General features: G+C 38.6%; 1 non-coding gene across 1 annotated transcript; it reads left to right on the forward strand.

The window, feature by feature from the left end:
- Positions 1-8,626: 8,626 nt before the first annotated feature.
- LOC131762077 (U6 spliceosomal RNA) lies at positions 8,627-8,733 on the forward strand. Its single transcript, XR_009337155.1, has one exon. It is a non-coding gene; the product is annotated as a U6 spliceosomal RNA (small nuclear RNA).
- Positions 8,734-12,640: the final 3,907 nt, after the last annotated feature.

The raw sequence follows: 12,640 nt of genomic DNA on the forward strand, positions 1-12,640 counted from the left end.
GAGAAATTAAGATGGGTTAATAATAGCTGTGAATTGAACAGTCAGGGCTACGGGAAACCCAAGACAGCCGCTTAGTTCTTCCCGGCTCCCTGGCAAACGCCATTTTTATTCGCTGGGTTAAAGCCTTCCATTGCTGCCTCACAATAAAAAAGAAATGGTTAGAAAATGTGCTTTCCACCTGCGTATACTTTCCACAATCTCCAGTGATCAAGGCATCCACTTTACTGTGCAAATCCTACAAGACTTTAATAACAAAAATCTCTCAAACTTCTTAAAAGTATCACTGTCACTGTCACCCTCAATCATCAGGCAAGATCAACAAAACTAAAGGAAAAACTAGACTCAAGCAGAACAAAAATTAATTACATGGGATTGAGTGAACTGATAAATATGATTATGGTTTTTATGCCTTTTAGTCTGAACTATTACTGGCTTTTAATCTTTGCTTTCCAGATAAAAGGGAACCTTTTCCCTTAAGCTAATTTTTTAGTAAATTATAACCTTTGTAAGGTTATAATTATAACCTTTGTAAATTATAACCTTTGTAAGAATCGAAGCATTTATCTTTTCTCCCTTCCTGATTCCTCCTTAATTTGGAATCTCTTAGGTTCCTAGCAGCCTTTCCAGGTGAATAAGGAAGACCACTTTCTGTAAGAACCTCAAGACACTTTGGAAATTGAGAAGAGAGGAATCCACCTAAATCTGCAGGTATTGCAGGTTGAACCTAATGTCATGGCTTTCCTGGCCTTGAGAGGCCTTTTAAAAGTTCAAACTGAGATCCCTTAGGAAAAGTTCCAATAAATATAAATTTAAATGAGCTTATTCGATCAATTACACCTATGCAAATAATCAGGCCAATTTTATTGAAACCAGACTTTTTTTGCAGAAAAATTAATCTTAATTTGACTATGTTTGGTCAGATAATTTAGAGAGAAAAATTAAGTTTCAATAATATACCTTTGCAGATATTGAGGTTTTGTGTATACCACCTACATTCAAGGGGATGCTTTGTTATGTTACGTTATTGTAAAGTTTAATTGAATTATTAAGAAGGACATTTGAAGCTTGTTTCTGAATCTGATTACTATGATTTATCTTCGGAGGAAGACCAGACGCTCCATGACCTGCACCTTGGAGACTGTGCAGACTGGTAAAAGACGTCATCTGAAGGACTGTTTCCAACCTAAATGGAAGGACCCACCTTTATCAGGTACTCTTAACTAGCTCATGCATAGTGAAACTGAAGGGAATGAACTCTTGAACTCATTTCCCACCTAACAAGGGTCTCTGCATTGGACTGGTCTACAGAGGGGACTGCTCACCTCGAACTTACCTTCAAACAACCACTGAGCCAGGACGAGAAGAGGAAGACAAAAGTGAAGATAGACAGCTGACCCAAGAATGGGGGCCAGGCCTGTAAGATCCATCCTACTAGTTCAATTGAACTGTTTACCAAATGTTTGTCTCCCTATCCAAATTGAACGTTACTGTTTTACTTCTAGCTATACTTTTGCCCCAATATTCAGGATGGAAAGAAAATTCTTCTTTAGTAAAGCTCTCACAAAGCACAGCTACTGGGCTAGGCCCTCATAATACCTATCCCTGACTTCTCACATGTTCCTACTGTAACCACTCACCCAGACCAACCTCCCTCTGACCTAAACTTTTAAGTTTATACTCTTCAACATATTAATATGCCCATCCCTTGTCTGATACTATGTTCGGTCCTTAGGGCCTGAGCACAACTTACCCAAGGACCCCCTTCCTCTGTCCATTAATTGACAAATAGCAGGTTTATGTTTATTAGGACATTATGATACCCCACTGTCTATACCTCAGGAAATAGATGAACCTCCTTTCTCTCTTCTTTATGGAGTCAAGCAATGTATGTTGGCAAGATAACAAGACACCTGTGGCAAAATCTTTGGGGAATCTTGGTTCCTAATACAGGAATGTATGTGAACAAAGAGATGATCAGAAATTTACCAGCCACCGTTGGTCAAATAGCCAAAGAGATTGCAGCATTACAGACATCCCTACATCTCTTAGCCCAGTTCACATCAGATCACCAGGATGCCTTAGATTCTCTACTGGCTAAACAAGGAGGTGTTTGTGCTACTGCTCTTACCGCTTGCTGCACTTTCATCAACACCTCTGGAGAAGTTGAGACACACCTAGAAAGAATTTCCCAAGAGGCAAAATGGTTACAAGATGTAAGAAAAACTGACCCTTTAGATTACCTGTTTAAATTGGGAGACTGGGATTGACATATGTACACTCATATGTATAAAATAGGTAACTAATAAGAACCTGCTGTATAGCACAGGGAACTCCACTGTACAGTAGAAACTAACACAACATTGTAAAACAACTATACCCCAATAATAAAATAAATAAATAAAAACAATAAATAAATAAATAACCTGTTTAGTTGGCACCCCTCAGAAAGAGACAATTTTTTTTCACTCTGCTTCACAGATGATTACTACTTCATAATATGTATTATCATTTTTTCCTATCAAGCTACTCATGACATGTGTCACTGCTTGCTTTAAGTCTAATGCTACCAGCATACAGACATTGTCCGCGTGACAATTCAATACGATTAATATATGTAGCCTATAGCATTCCTCCCCGTCAGCACATACCTGTTTGTCCACTATATTTAATTCATTAACACCCAGTGTGGACCATTGTTCCTCAAAAGGATATTTAGCCCCAAGGTAAGACATAATCTATAAATGCTGTGGCTATTACCTTAAATAGTAGGATGATTCCAATGTTTCATATTTCTAGGAAGGTGTAAGATCCATAATACAGGTCTTGACCTACATGGATAAATAAGCAAATAATATGAAAGTTCCGTTTGCATACAAATATCAGATAATTAATCTGTAGTTTACATATTGATAGATATGTATTGCTAGGAATAAACCTGTTAAGATTTGTAAAATTTAACAGATACCAAGCAGGGAATGAAAATTTCATCATGATGAGATATGTGATGGGGCTGGTAGATCAATAAATGCGTTAACAATTTTTAATAATGGGTGGGACTTTTGAATGTTGGTCGTTACAGTGTTCCTACAGTTGAAATACAATAATTTTTCATGGCATTGGCTATGGTTACATTTTATGTGAGAATAATAATGAGATACATTGTATTCATTTTAAGTACTATTTTTGTAGTTAGATTTGTAGTTAGTTTTTCTTCAAAACCTTCCCAACTTTATGGTGGGCTTGGGTTAATTGTGAGTGGTAGTGGTATAGTAATAAATTTTGGTGGATTGTTGTGCTTAATGGTTTTAAACATTTATTTAAGGGGAATGTTACTACTTTTCAGTTATATAACAACTATGTCTACTCAGCAGTATCCTGAGGTTTGAGATTCTAATAAGATCTTCCTAGGTATATTTCTTTCATAGTATGACGGAAATGCAAATTAAAGCTACAATGTGACATTCATTCATACACAATAAACGGTTATAATCAAGAACAAACCAATAAAAATCATGGCAACAATGTAGAGAAGTTGGAACCCTTACACATTGCTTGTGGAAATGTAAAATGGTGCAGACCATATGTTAAATAGTGTGACATTTCCTCAAAAAGATAAAAACACAACTAGAGTTGGGTTTAAGAACTCCACTCCTAGATATATGCCACAAAGAATTGAAACAGGTGTTCAAACAAAAACTTGTACATGAATATTCATGGCATCATTGTTGACACTGGCCCAATGGTAGAAACAGAAACAATCTGAATAGCCATCAGCGGATGAATGGATAAGCAAAAGAGGGGAGATCTACACACTTCCATATTATTCTGCCATATACAGAAATAGAGTAAAATGGTGCAGCAGCTGTGGAAAACAGTATGGCAGTCTGTCAAAACCTTAAACATAAATTAATGCATGATCCATGAGTTCCACTTCAGGGAATATACATAAGAGGTTTGAAAGCAGGGGGTGAAACAAGATACTTGTACACCCGTACTCATAGCAGCATTACTCACCTTGGCCAGAAGGTGGAAGCAACCCAAGTGTCCATGGATAGATGAATTATATTATTCAGCCTTAAAAACTAAGGGAAATCAGACACATGCTACAACAAAGTCATTCTGCTAAGTGAAATAACCTGGTCACAAAAGAATAGATATATGATTCCACTTCAATGAGGTATCCAGAGACGAAATTCAGAGGCAGAAAGCAGAAGGGGGTTGACAAGGGTCGAAGAGAATTGGTGTTCAATGGATGCAGTTACACTTGGAAAAATGAAAATATACAGGAGATAGATGGTGAGGATACTTGTACAACAATGTGAATGTGGTTAATGTCATAGAACTGTATGCTTAAAATCGTTTAGTCAATATTCAATAGATTTAATCACAATGGAAAATGTGAATGAATTACTGATACATGTTACAACATGCATGAACACTGAAAACATCCCAAGGCAATAGAACCATACACAAAAGGCCACCCAGATCATACTTATCTTGTGTGCTTTAATTCCATCAAGGTTGTGAAAATGAGGCAACTTCTTTAAGAACATTTTCATGCTTTGGGGCAGATGGTGAAAGTTGAACTGAGCCTATGGATTGGATGAGAAGATGAAAACCATAATGAGTTTCATTAGGGGGCTATGTGGGTGTTCCCTGGAAGAGTGTCCCCTTTGGGATAAAACACACTGGAAGTTGTCATTTAAATTGGCATATGTAGAATATCAGTGATGCCTGGAGAATCTGAATTTACAGATTAAGAGTACATTTACTGCTACTACAAGTTTTCTGTATGTTTGAAATTACTGGGAAGTAAATAACTTTTCAAAACAACCATGTCAATACCATGCCAGAAAAGCAGAGAGGACATCAAATTTCATTATAGGGGACAAGCCCTACCCAGATCCAGTTCACTCAAAGTGGTGAAGCTAACTGCTGTTGTAAGAGTCCACCTGTTACTAAGAGGCCCCACAGGAGGATTATATTCAGAGCCACTATGTTTTGGGTGCTGCATATGATCTGGGATATGGTAGAAACAATGGGATCTCTGAATTACCATTTTCCACAACAAACCACCAAAAATAATTAATTAAGTAAGTAAGTAAGTAACTTAGTTAATTTACGACAAAGCTGCCGAGGACACACAGCGGGGGAAGTCTCCTCAATAAATGATGCCAAGAAAACTTGATACTGTCTGCACCGCACACAAAACTACCTAAAACCCACACTTTACCACATCAAGCCCTTCCTCTGCTGGGTCCTCTGAAAATGGAACCCCCCTCAGCAGTCAGCCACAGACAGGAAGCTTCTCCCCACTTTTTTTTCACCTTTTACCCCCATGGTGGCACCTCCCGGACACTGGGTTCCTGTTGCATGGATGAGGTCCAGTGTCGTCCAGAAGGTGAAGGTCCAGTATGTCTTGAGGAGACTGAACTTCTGTCTGTGTCGACTCAGCCGGGCATTGTCCAGAAGCCAAAGCCCTGGCAAGACCTGAGAGGACCAGGCTCCTGTCAGCAGCAGCAGGAGCCAAGTCTGAGCATGGAATCAAGTCCCCCAGCTGAGCACGCAGGAGCCTCAAAAGTGAGAGGGGCGGACTTGGCTCTGCAAGCTGATACATGCAGGCCTTGTCGCTTCCAGTCCACTGGAGGCTCTGCTCCCAGCTGGCAGGTCTGATGAATCCACTAAATTTGAACATTCAGACTGAAACGGAGGCAAAAGTCCCATGACAAGCCACAAACAGAAAGACAAATATTTGCAAACCACTTATCTGATAAAGGATTTGTACTCAAATTATACCAAGAACTCTAGAACAAACAACCCCATTAAAAATGGGTAAATATCTGAATGGAGACCTGGCCAAAGAAGACGTACAGATAGTAAATAGGCATACAAAAATGTGCTCAACAACTTATACTCTTAGGGAATGACAATTTAAAACAACAACGAGATAGCACTGCACAACTATTAACCTGCTGACCTCCACAGAAATGACACTACCGACTGACGGAGGGTGAGGCGCAATGGAAACTGCCCTTCACTGCTGCTGAAATGACTGTACCGCGAAGTTAAACAAATCTCACCTGAGGAGCCCTCATCCTGCCTCCAGGAGTTAAGACAGCTGCTCTGAACAACTAGGTCCAAACAAAACGAGGATGCAATTAAGCACAGCACCTCTATTCGTAATGGCTAACAACTTAAAGACATCAGTATGTCCTTCAGTAGATGAACGCATAAGCAAACTGCGGTACATCCATGTCAGGGGAGCAGACAGTGCCACCCCAAAAATCTATCTGTTTAGCATAAGGCTTACTTTGGCCTGATTGTTTAAAAAAGGAAGACACAATTTCTGAAAACCAAGTCAAGTTTTCCCTTTTGTGAGGGAAATTTACATTCGTGAGAGAAATCTCCATTTACAAGGCTCTCTCCCCTCTCTGCACCAGGAATAGAAGGGTGACTAAATCTCAAGAAACTCTTATCAAAGGAGAAGGCCTGACTTAAGTCTGCAGAACAAATATACACTTGTTTTCTTCTGTTTCTAAATGAAGATGTTACTAAAGGTGATGGCTAGAGCCATTTCAGGGACTTACCTTTCCCATGCATGTAAGAGGTACAAATGCTATTAAACTTCTCTTTGTTTTTCTCCTGATAATCTTTTATTACAAGGGGTAGGGGCTGTTTTCAACCAAGAACCTAGGAGGGTACAGGGAAAATTATTTTTCCTCCTATACACGTGCTGCAGAATACTACTCAGACATAGGAAGGAATAAACCATCAACCCATACAAAAAACATGGGTGAATCATACACATATACTGCTAAGTGAAAAATCCAATCTGAGGAGGCTACACGCTGTATGACCCCATTTCTATGACATTCTGGAACTAGTAAAATAAAGATGGGGAAAGGTTATGGGTAGGGGATGAAATGTCCCATGTGATACTTTAGTGATGAAGACCTGCCCCTATGTGTTTGTCTAAATACACAGATATTTACAACCCAACAAATAAATCATAACATACTCAAATCTAGTTATTTAGGATGTGAGAGTGTCACAGGATGAATACAGAATGTGACAAAGAATCTAACTGATTTAGAAATGTATGAAAAAAACTCACTGTTGGTGGTGGGACAAAATGGGCTGACCTAAGTAACTATGGAAAAGAACAGAACTGGAGAGCAAAGGCAAAATATACCATCTGTAAATACTGGACTCTATAAGTTCTTTCCCATGGGGGTAGGAGCTAACAATACTGAAACCACCACATCTGTAATCTGAAATGGAGCAAGCAATGAATTCAGTATATGACAGAAGTGGAAGCCAGGTATCTTACATTTGGGGTCAGAAGGTACATATAAACAAAGGCAGAAGGTTACAATTTGCATGTATCAATGGATAGAGTAGACTTCCTCAATTTGAAAAACTTTTGTGCATCAAAAGGTGATATCCAGAGAGAGAACACAACCCACAGGATGGAAGAAAATATTTGCACATAACATATCTGACAAAATCCTGTTCTTCAGAATACATCAAGAATGTTTACAATTCAACAAAAAGATAACCCAAATTTTAAAAAGGAAAAGGACTTGAATAGACCCTTCTCCAGACAACAAATACAAATAGTCAACAAACACATGAAAATCTGGCAAACATCAGTGGTCGTGATGGAAATGCAAATTAATACCATAAACCAGTACTCCTCACACACAATGGAATGGTTATAATCAAAAAACAGAAAATATCAAATGGTGGCAATGATGTAGAGAAACTAGAACCCTCAAACTTTGCTTAGGGAAATGGAAAATGGTGCAGCCTATGTTTACAATATTTTGGCATTTCCTCAAAAAGATAAAGAATACAATTATACGATTTAACAACTCCACTCCTGTTTGAACAGGTGTTCAAACAGAAACTTGTACATGAATACTCACAGCAACACTATTCACATTGGCCAAAAGGTAGAAACAATTGAAACGGCCATCAAAGGGTGAATGGATAAACAAAATGGGTAGATCCATAAACTGTCCTGTTATCCTGCCATATACAGGAATAAAGTAATATGTAACACTATTGTAAAACAATTATACTCCAATAAAGATGTTAAAAAAAAAAGTAATATGTAGGTGCTACCACAGAAAAGCATAATGGTAATTCCTCAAAAGCTTAAACAGAGTTAATGTATGACCTTTCAGTTCCACTTCAGTGTATGTACAGATATTTGTACAAACATATTCATAGCAACATTATTCACAATGCTGCCAAAAGGTGGAAGCAACCCAGGTGTACATTCAACAGATGAATGAATAAATACAATGGATATGATTCAGCCTTTAAAGCTAAAATAATTCTCACACATGCTACAATGTGGATGAACCTTGACATCACCATGCTAAATGAAATAAGTCAATCACAAGAAGGACAAATATTGTACGATTCCATTTATATAAGGTATCCAGAGAAGTCAAATTCAGAGACAAAAAGAATGTCATCGCCAGGAGCTGAGGGCAGTTAGTTAATGCATACAGTTTCCCTTGAGAAAAATGACAAGTTCTGGAGATGGACTGTGAGGATATTTGTACAAGAATGTGAGGTAGTTAATGCCACAGAATTTTACACTTAAAATGTTTAAGTGCCCGCTTCGGCAGCACATATGCTAAAATTGGAACGATACAGAGAAGATTAGCATGGCCCCTGCGCAAGGATGACACGCAAATTCGTGAAGCGTTCCATATTTTTCAGTGAGAGGCCCGCATACCGCAAAAAAAAAAAAAAAAAATGTTTAAATGGTAAATGTCATGTTACATATTTTTAATCACAATGAAGAGAAATGAATGAAGTACTGATGTATGTTACAACATGGATGAATATTGACAACATCCTTAGTGAAAAAAGCCATACAGAAAACACCACCCAGATCACATACTCATCTTGTGCACCTTAAATCCATTAAGACTGTCAAAATAAGGGAAAATCTCAGTAATAGTTTCAGAAAAAGAAAGCTGGATCACAATGGAAAAAGTCCATTTCAAACAGCTGGGACAGCTAGTGAAAGCTGAAGTGCGCTTGTGGAGTAAATTGTAACGTGGGAACCATATAATTTCTTCATGTTGGGGGTTATGTGATGGTTCTCAGGGAGAGTATCCCTGTTTGGGGTAAAATACACTGAAGTATTTTGTGGGAAGTGGCAAATGTGAATACTTTTTACTGTTATGGAATGTCTTCTGTAACTATGTCAATACCATGCCAAAAAAACAGAAAAGACATCAAACTTTGTTATAAATGCCAAGACTTATGCAGATCCAGTTCAACCAAAGCTGTGATGCTAACTGGCCTCTCAGGAGTCCACATGGTATTAAGAGACACAGGGAGAAGATTACATTAGGAGCCACCATGTCTTGGGTACTGTGTATTACCTGGGATACAGCAGAAACAGAGGGATCTTAGAATCACAATTTTTTCACATCACACACACAAAAATTTGTCAGTAAAATTCAGTAAAGTTGCAGAATAAAATATCAATATACAAAAATCAGCTGAGTTTCTATACACCAATATCAAACCGCCAAAAGGGGAAATAAAACAATCCCATTTATAATTGCATCAAAAAGAACAAAATACCAAGGAACAAATTTAACCAAGGACATGAAAGACTTGTACTGGGAAAACTATAATGCACTGATAGAAAATCTGAAGACACAAATAAATGGAAAACTATTCCATGCTCACAGATTGGAAGAAGTACTATTATTAAAATGCCCATTCTACCCAAAGCCGTTTACAGATTCAATGCAATCCCAATCAAATTTCCAATGGCATTTTTCATAAACAGAAATAACATTCCTAACATTTGTATGGAACCACAAAGGACCCTGAACAGCGAAAGCCATCCTGAGAAAGAAGAACACAGCTGGAGGCATCTCCTCCCTGACTCCAGACTGTATCACAGAGCTGTAGTAACCACAGCAGTGTGGAAACTGGCACAAACACAGACACACAGACCACAGCAACAGAACAGAGCCCACAAATAACCCATGTGTGTATGCTTAGTTAATTCATGACAGTGGTGTTGCAGGAAGGGGGACCCCTATCAGAGCCCAAGAGTGGGCTCTTGTCTAACACTCAGAAATGAACTGTCCGAGGAGACACACGTGCTGACAAAGCAAGAGATGTTATTGGGAAAGGGCGCCCGGGCAGAGAGCAGCGGGGTAAGGGAACCCAGGAGGACTGCTCTCCACGTGGCTCACAGTCTCGAGTTTTATGGTGATGGGGTTAGTTTCCAGGTTGTCTCTGGCCAGTCAGCTTGCTTGGCTCATATTTGGTCCAACTCAGGGTCCTTCCTGGTGGCACACACATTTCAGCCAAGATGGATTCCAGCAAGGAGGATTCTGGGAGGTTGGCAGGATATATTATGGGCTGGTGTCTCCTCCCTCCTTTCGGCCCTCCCGAATTCTCCCAGTTAGTTTTCAACGGCAGCATCACGTTCCTTAGCAGGAAGGACCTTCTGTCGTGAGACAACTCATGCAAGTGGTTATCATGGGGTGTGGCCAAGGTGGGCAGTGTCGGCCAATAATTCCCTGACTATGGGGCCAGGAACAGAGAACAGAGAAAGGACAGTCCCATCAGTTAAAGGTGCTGAGAAAATTAGACACCACCCTCCAAATAATTAATTAGAAACCATATGGAATGAAATGAGTATAGACACAAACTTGACAACTTACACAAAAACTCACTCACTCAAACTTGTCCATAGACAAACTTAAATTTCAAACTATAAAAATTCTAGAAGAAAACAAAACAAAACAAAATCTCTCAACACATGACCTTGGGTCTGGTGATGAATTTTAACACACAACACCAAAAGCCAATCTATGAAAGAAAAAATAAATAGTAATGTGGACTTCATAAAATTAAAAATTTCTACTCTGTGAAAGACCTTATTCAGAAAACCAAAAGACAAACCACAAATTGGGAGAAAAATATTTGCAAAACACATATGTAATAAAGGATCTATACTCAAATTGTACCAAAAACTCTACAACAAAAAACACCATTAAAAATGGGTAAAGATCGGAACAGAATCCTGGCCAAAGAAGACATACAGTGTAAATATGCATACAAAAAAATACTCAACATCATACACCATTAGGGAAACACAAATTAAAACAATGGGATAGCCCTGAACACCTATTTGAACTGCTAAACTGCAAAAAATGACAATATCAATTGTTGGAGGGGGAAGAACAGGAAGGTCTTGGCTGGTAGAGTACAGGTACAATCACTTTAGAAGACAGTGGCAGGCTTTTTTTCAAAAACTAAACACGTCTCCCCATAGGATCCAACAATCAGACCTCAGTATTTAGCCAACTGCTTTGAAAAACTGCTCAGACAAAAACTAGCATAAAATTATGTACATCAGCTCTATTCGTACTGGCTAAAAAAGCTTAACGATATTAAGATGTCCTTCTGTAGATGAATGCATAAGCAAATTGAGGCACCCACATGTCAGGGGAGCAGAATATGGACCCCAAAATATGTTTGACATAAGGGTTATTTGGGGCCAATTAATTTTTAAAACTTGCAAACACCAGAGAATACCTGTAAACCCCATAAGAAGGTGCCTTTTCATTGTGTCGAAACAGGATCCACAGGAGTCAGGTTCTGAATGTGGAGAAGCTTCAAGAAAATTTAACCAAATTGTTTGTTTTCATTTTTTAGGTATGTACAAAGAGATATACAATTTTACAAACTGTCACAAATGACTTAAAAAGCTCTGTCAATAAAAAATAAAATGCAAAGTGGTATAAAAAAAGTTGCCTTTTTATGAGGGAATTTTACATTTATTAGGGAAACCTCCACTTGTGAGGGTGTCTCCCTCTCTGTACCAGTAATTGAAGGCTAAATATATCTCAAGAAACTCTTGTCAGTGAAAAAGGCCTGACCTAAATCAGCATACCAGCCATAACCATGTTTACTGTGCTTTGCCTGATTACCCCCATTACTGACTACTTTCCTCCCCTGACATTTTCCTTTTGTTTTTAGCTGAAGATAACATTTAAGGTGATGGCTTGGGCCACTTCAGGGGGTTATTCCGTTTTCCTGGGTATGTACAGTATATACCAGAGATATACAAGTTATTAAATTTCTGATTTTTTCTCCTGTTAATCTGCCTTTTATTACGGGGGGGACTCTCAACCAAGAACAAAGAAGAGAGGGAAAATTATTTTTCCTCTCATACAATTTAGTAATAGAAAGAAAGAAACCATTAACCCATGCTAAGACAAGGACATGTATATTGCTAAGCCTGTAAAATAAAATATGTGTCCTTAAAGAATCACAGGTTGTTTTAGGGTAGAGGTACAATAAGTAGATAGACTGTCATGAATTATTTTATGGTAAGGTTCCATTAAGTAAATAGGTTGTCATGAGTTTCTGGAAGATGTTATGTATGACTTTATCAAGTAAAAAACATACAAACAAAACGAACTCTAAAATAAGGGAAATACAAGCAGACCAATTAACATCCCGGGTCCCTTTCTCCCTGCTAATTGTCCTCATGTTGTTCTGGGGCTTCCCTCTCCTGGGACATAGAAGGAACAGGCACAGAGTCATTTGGCAGCTCCCCTTGTATCTGACCCCACCCGGT

Source organism: Kogia breviceps, chromosome 8 (genome assembly GCF_026419965.1).
Source record: "Kogia breviceps isolate mKogBre1 chromosome 8, mKogBre1 haplotype 1, whole genome shotgun sequence".
NCBI classification, from domain to species: Eukaryota; Metazoa; Chordata; class Mammalia; order Artiodactyla; family Physeteridae; genus Kogia; species Kogia breviceps.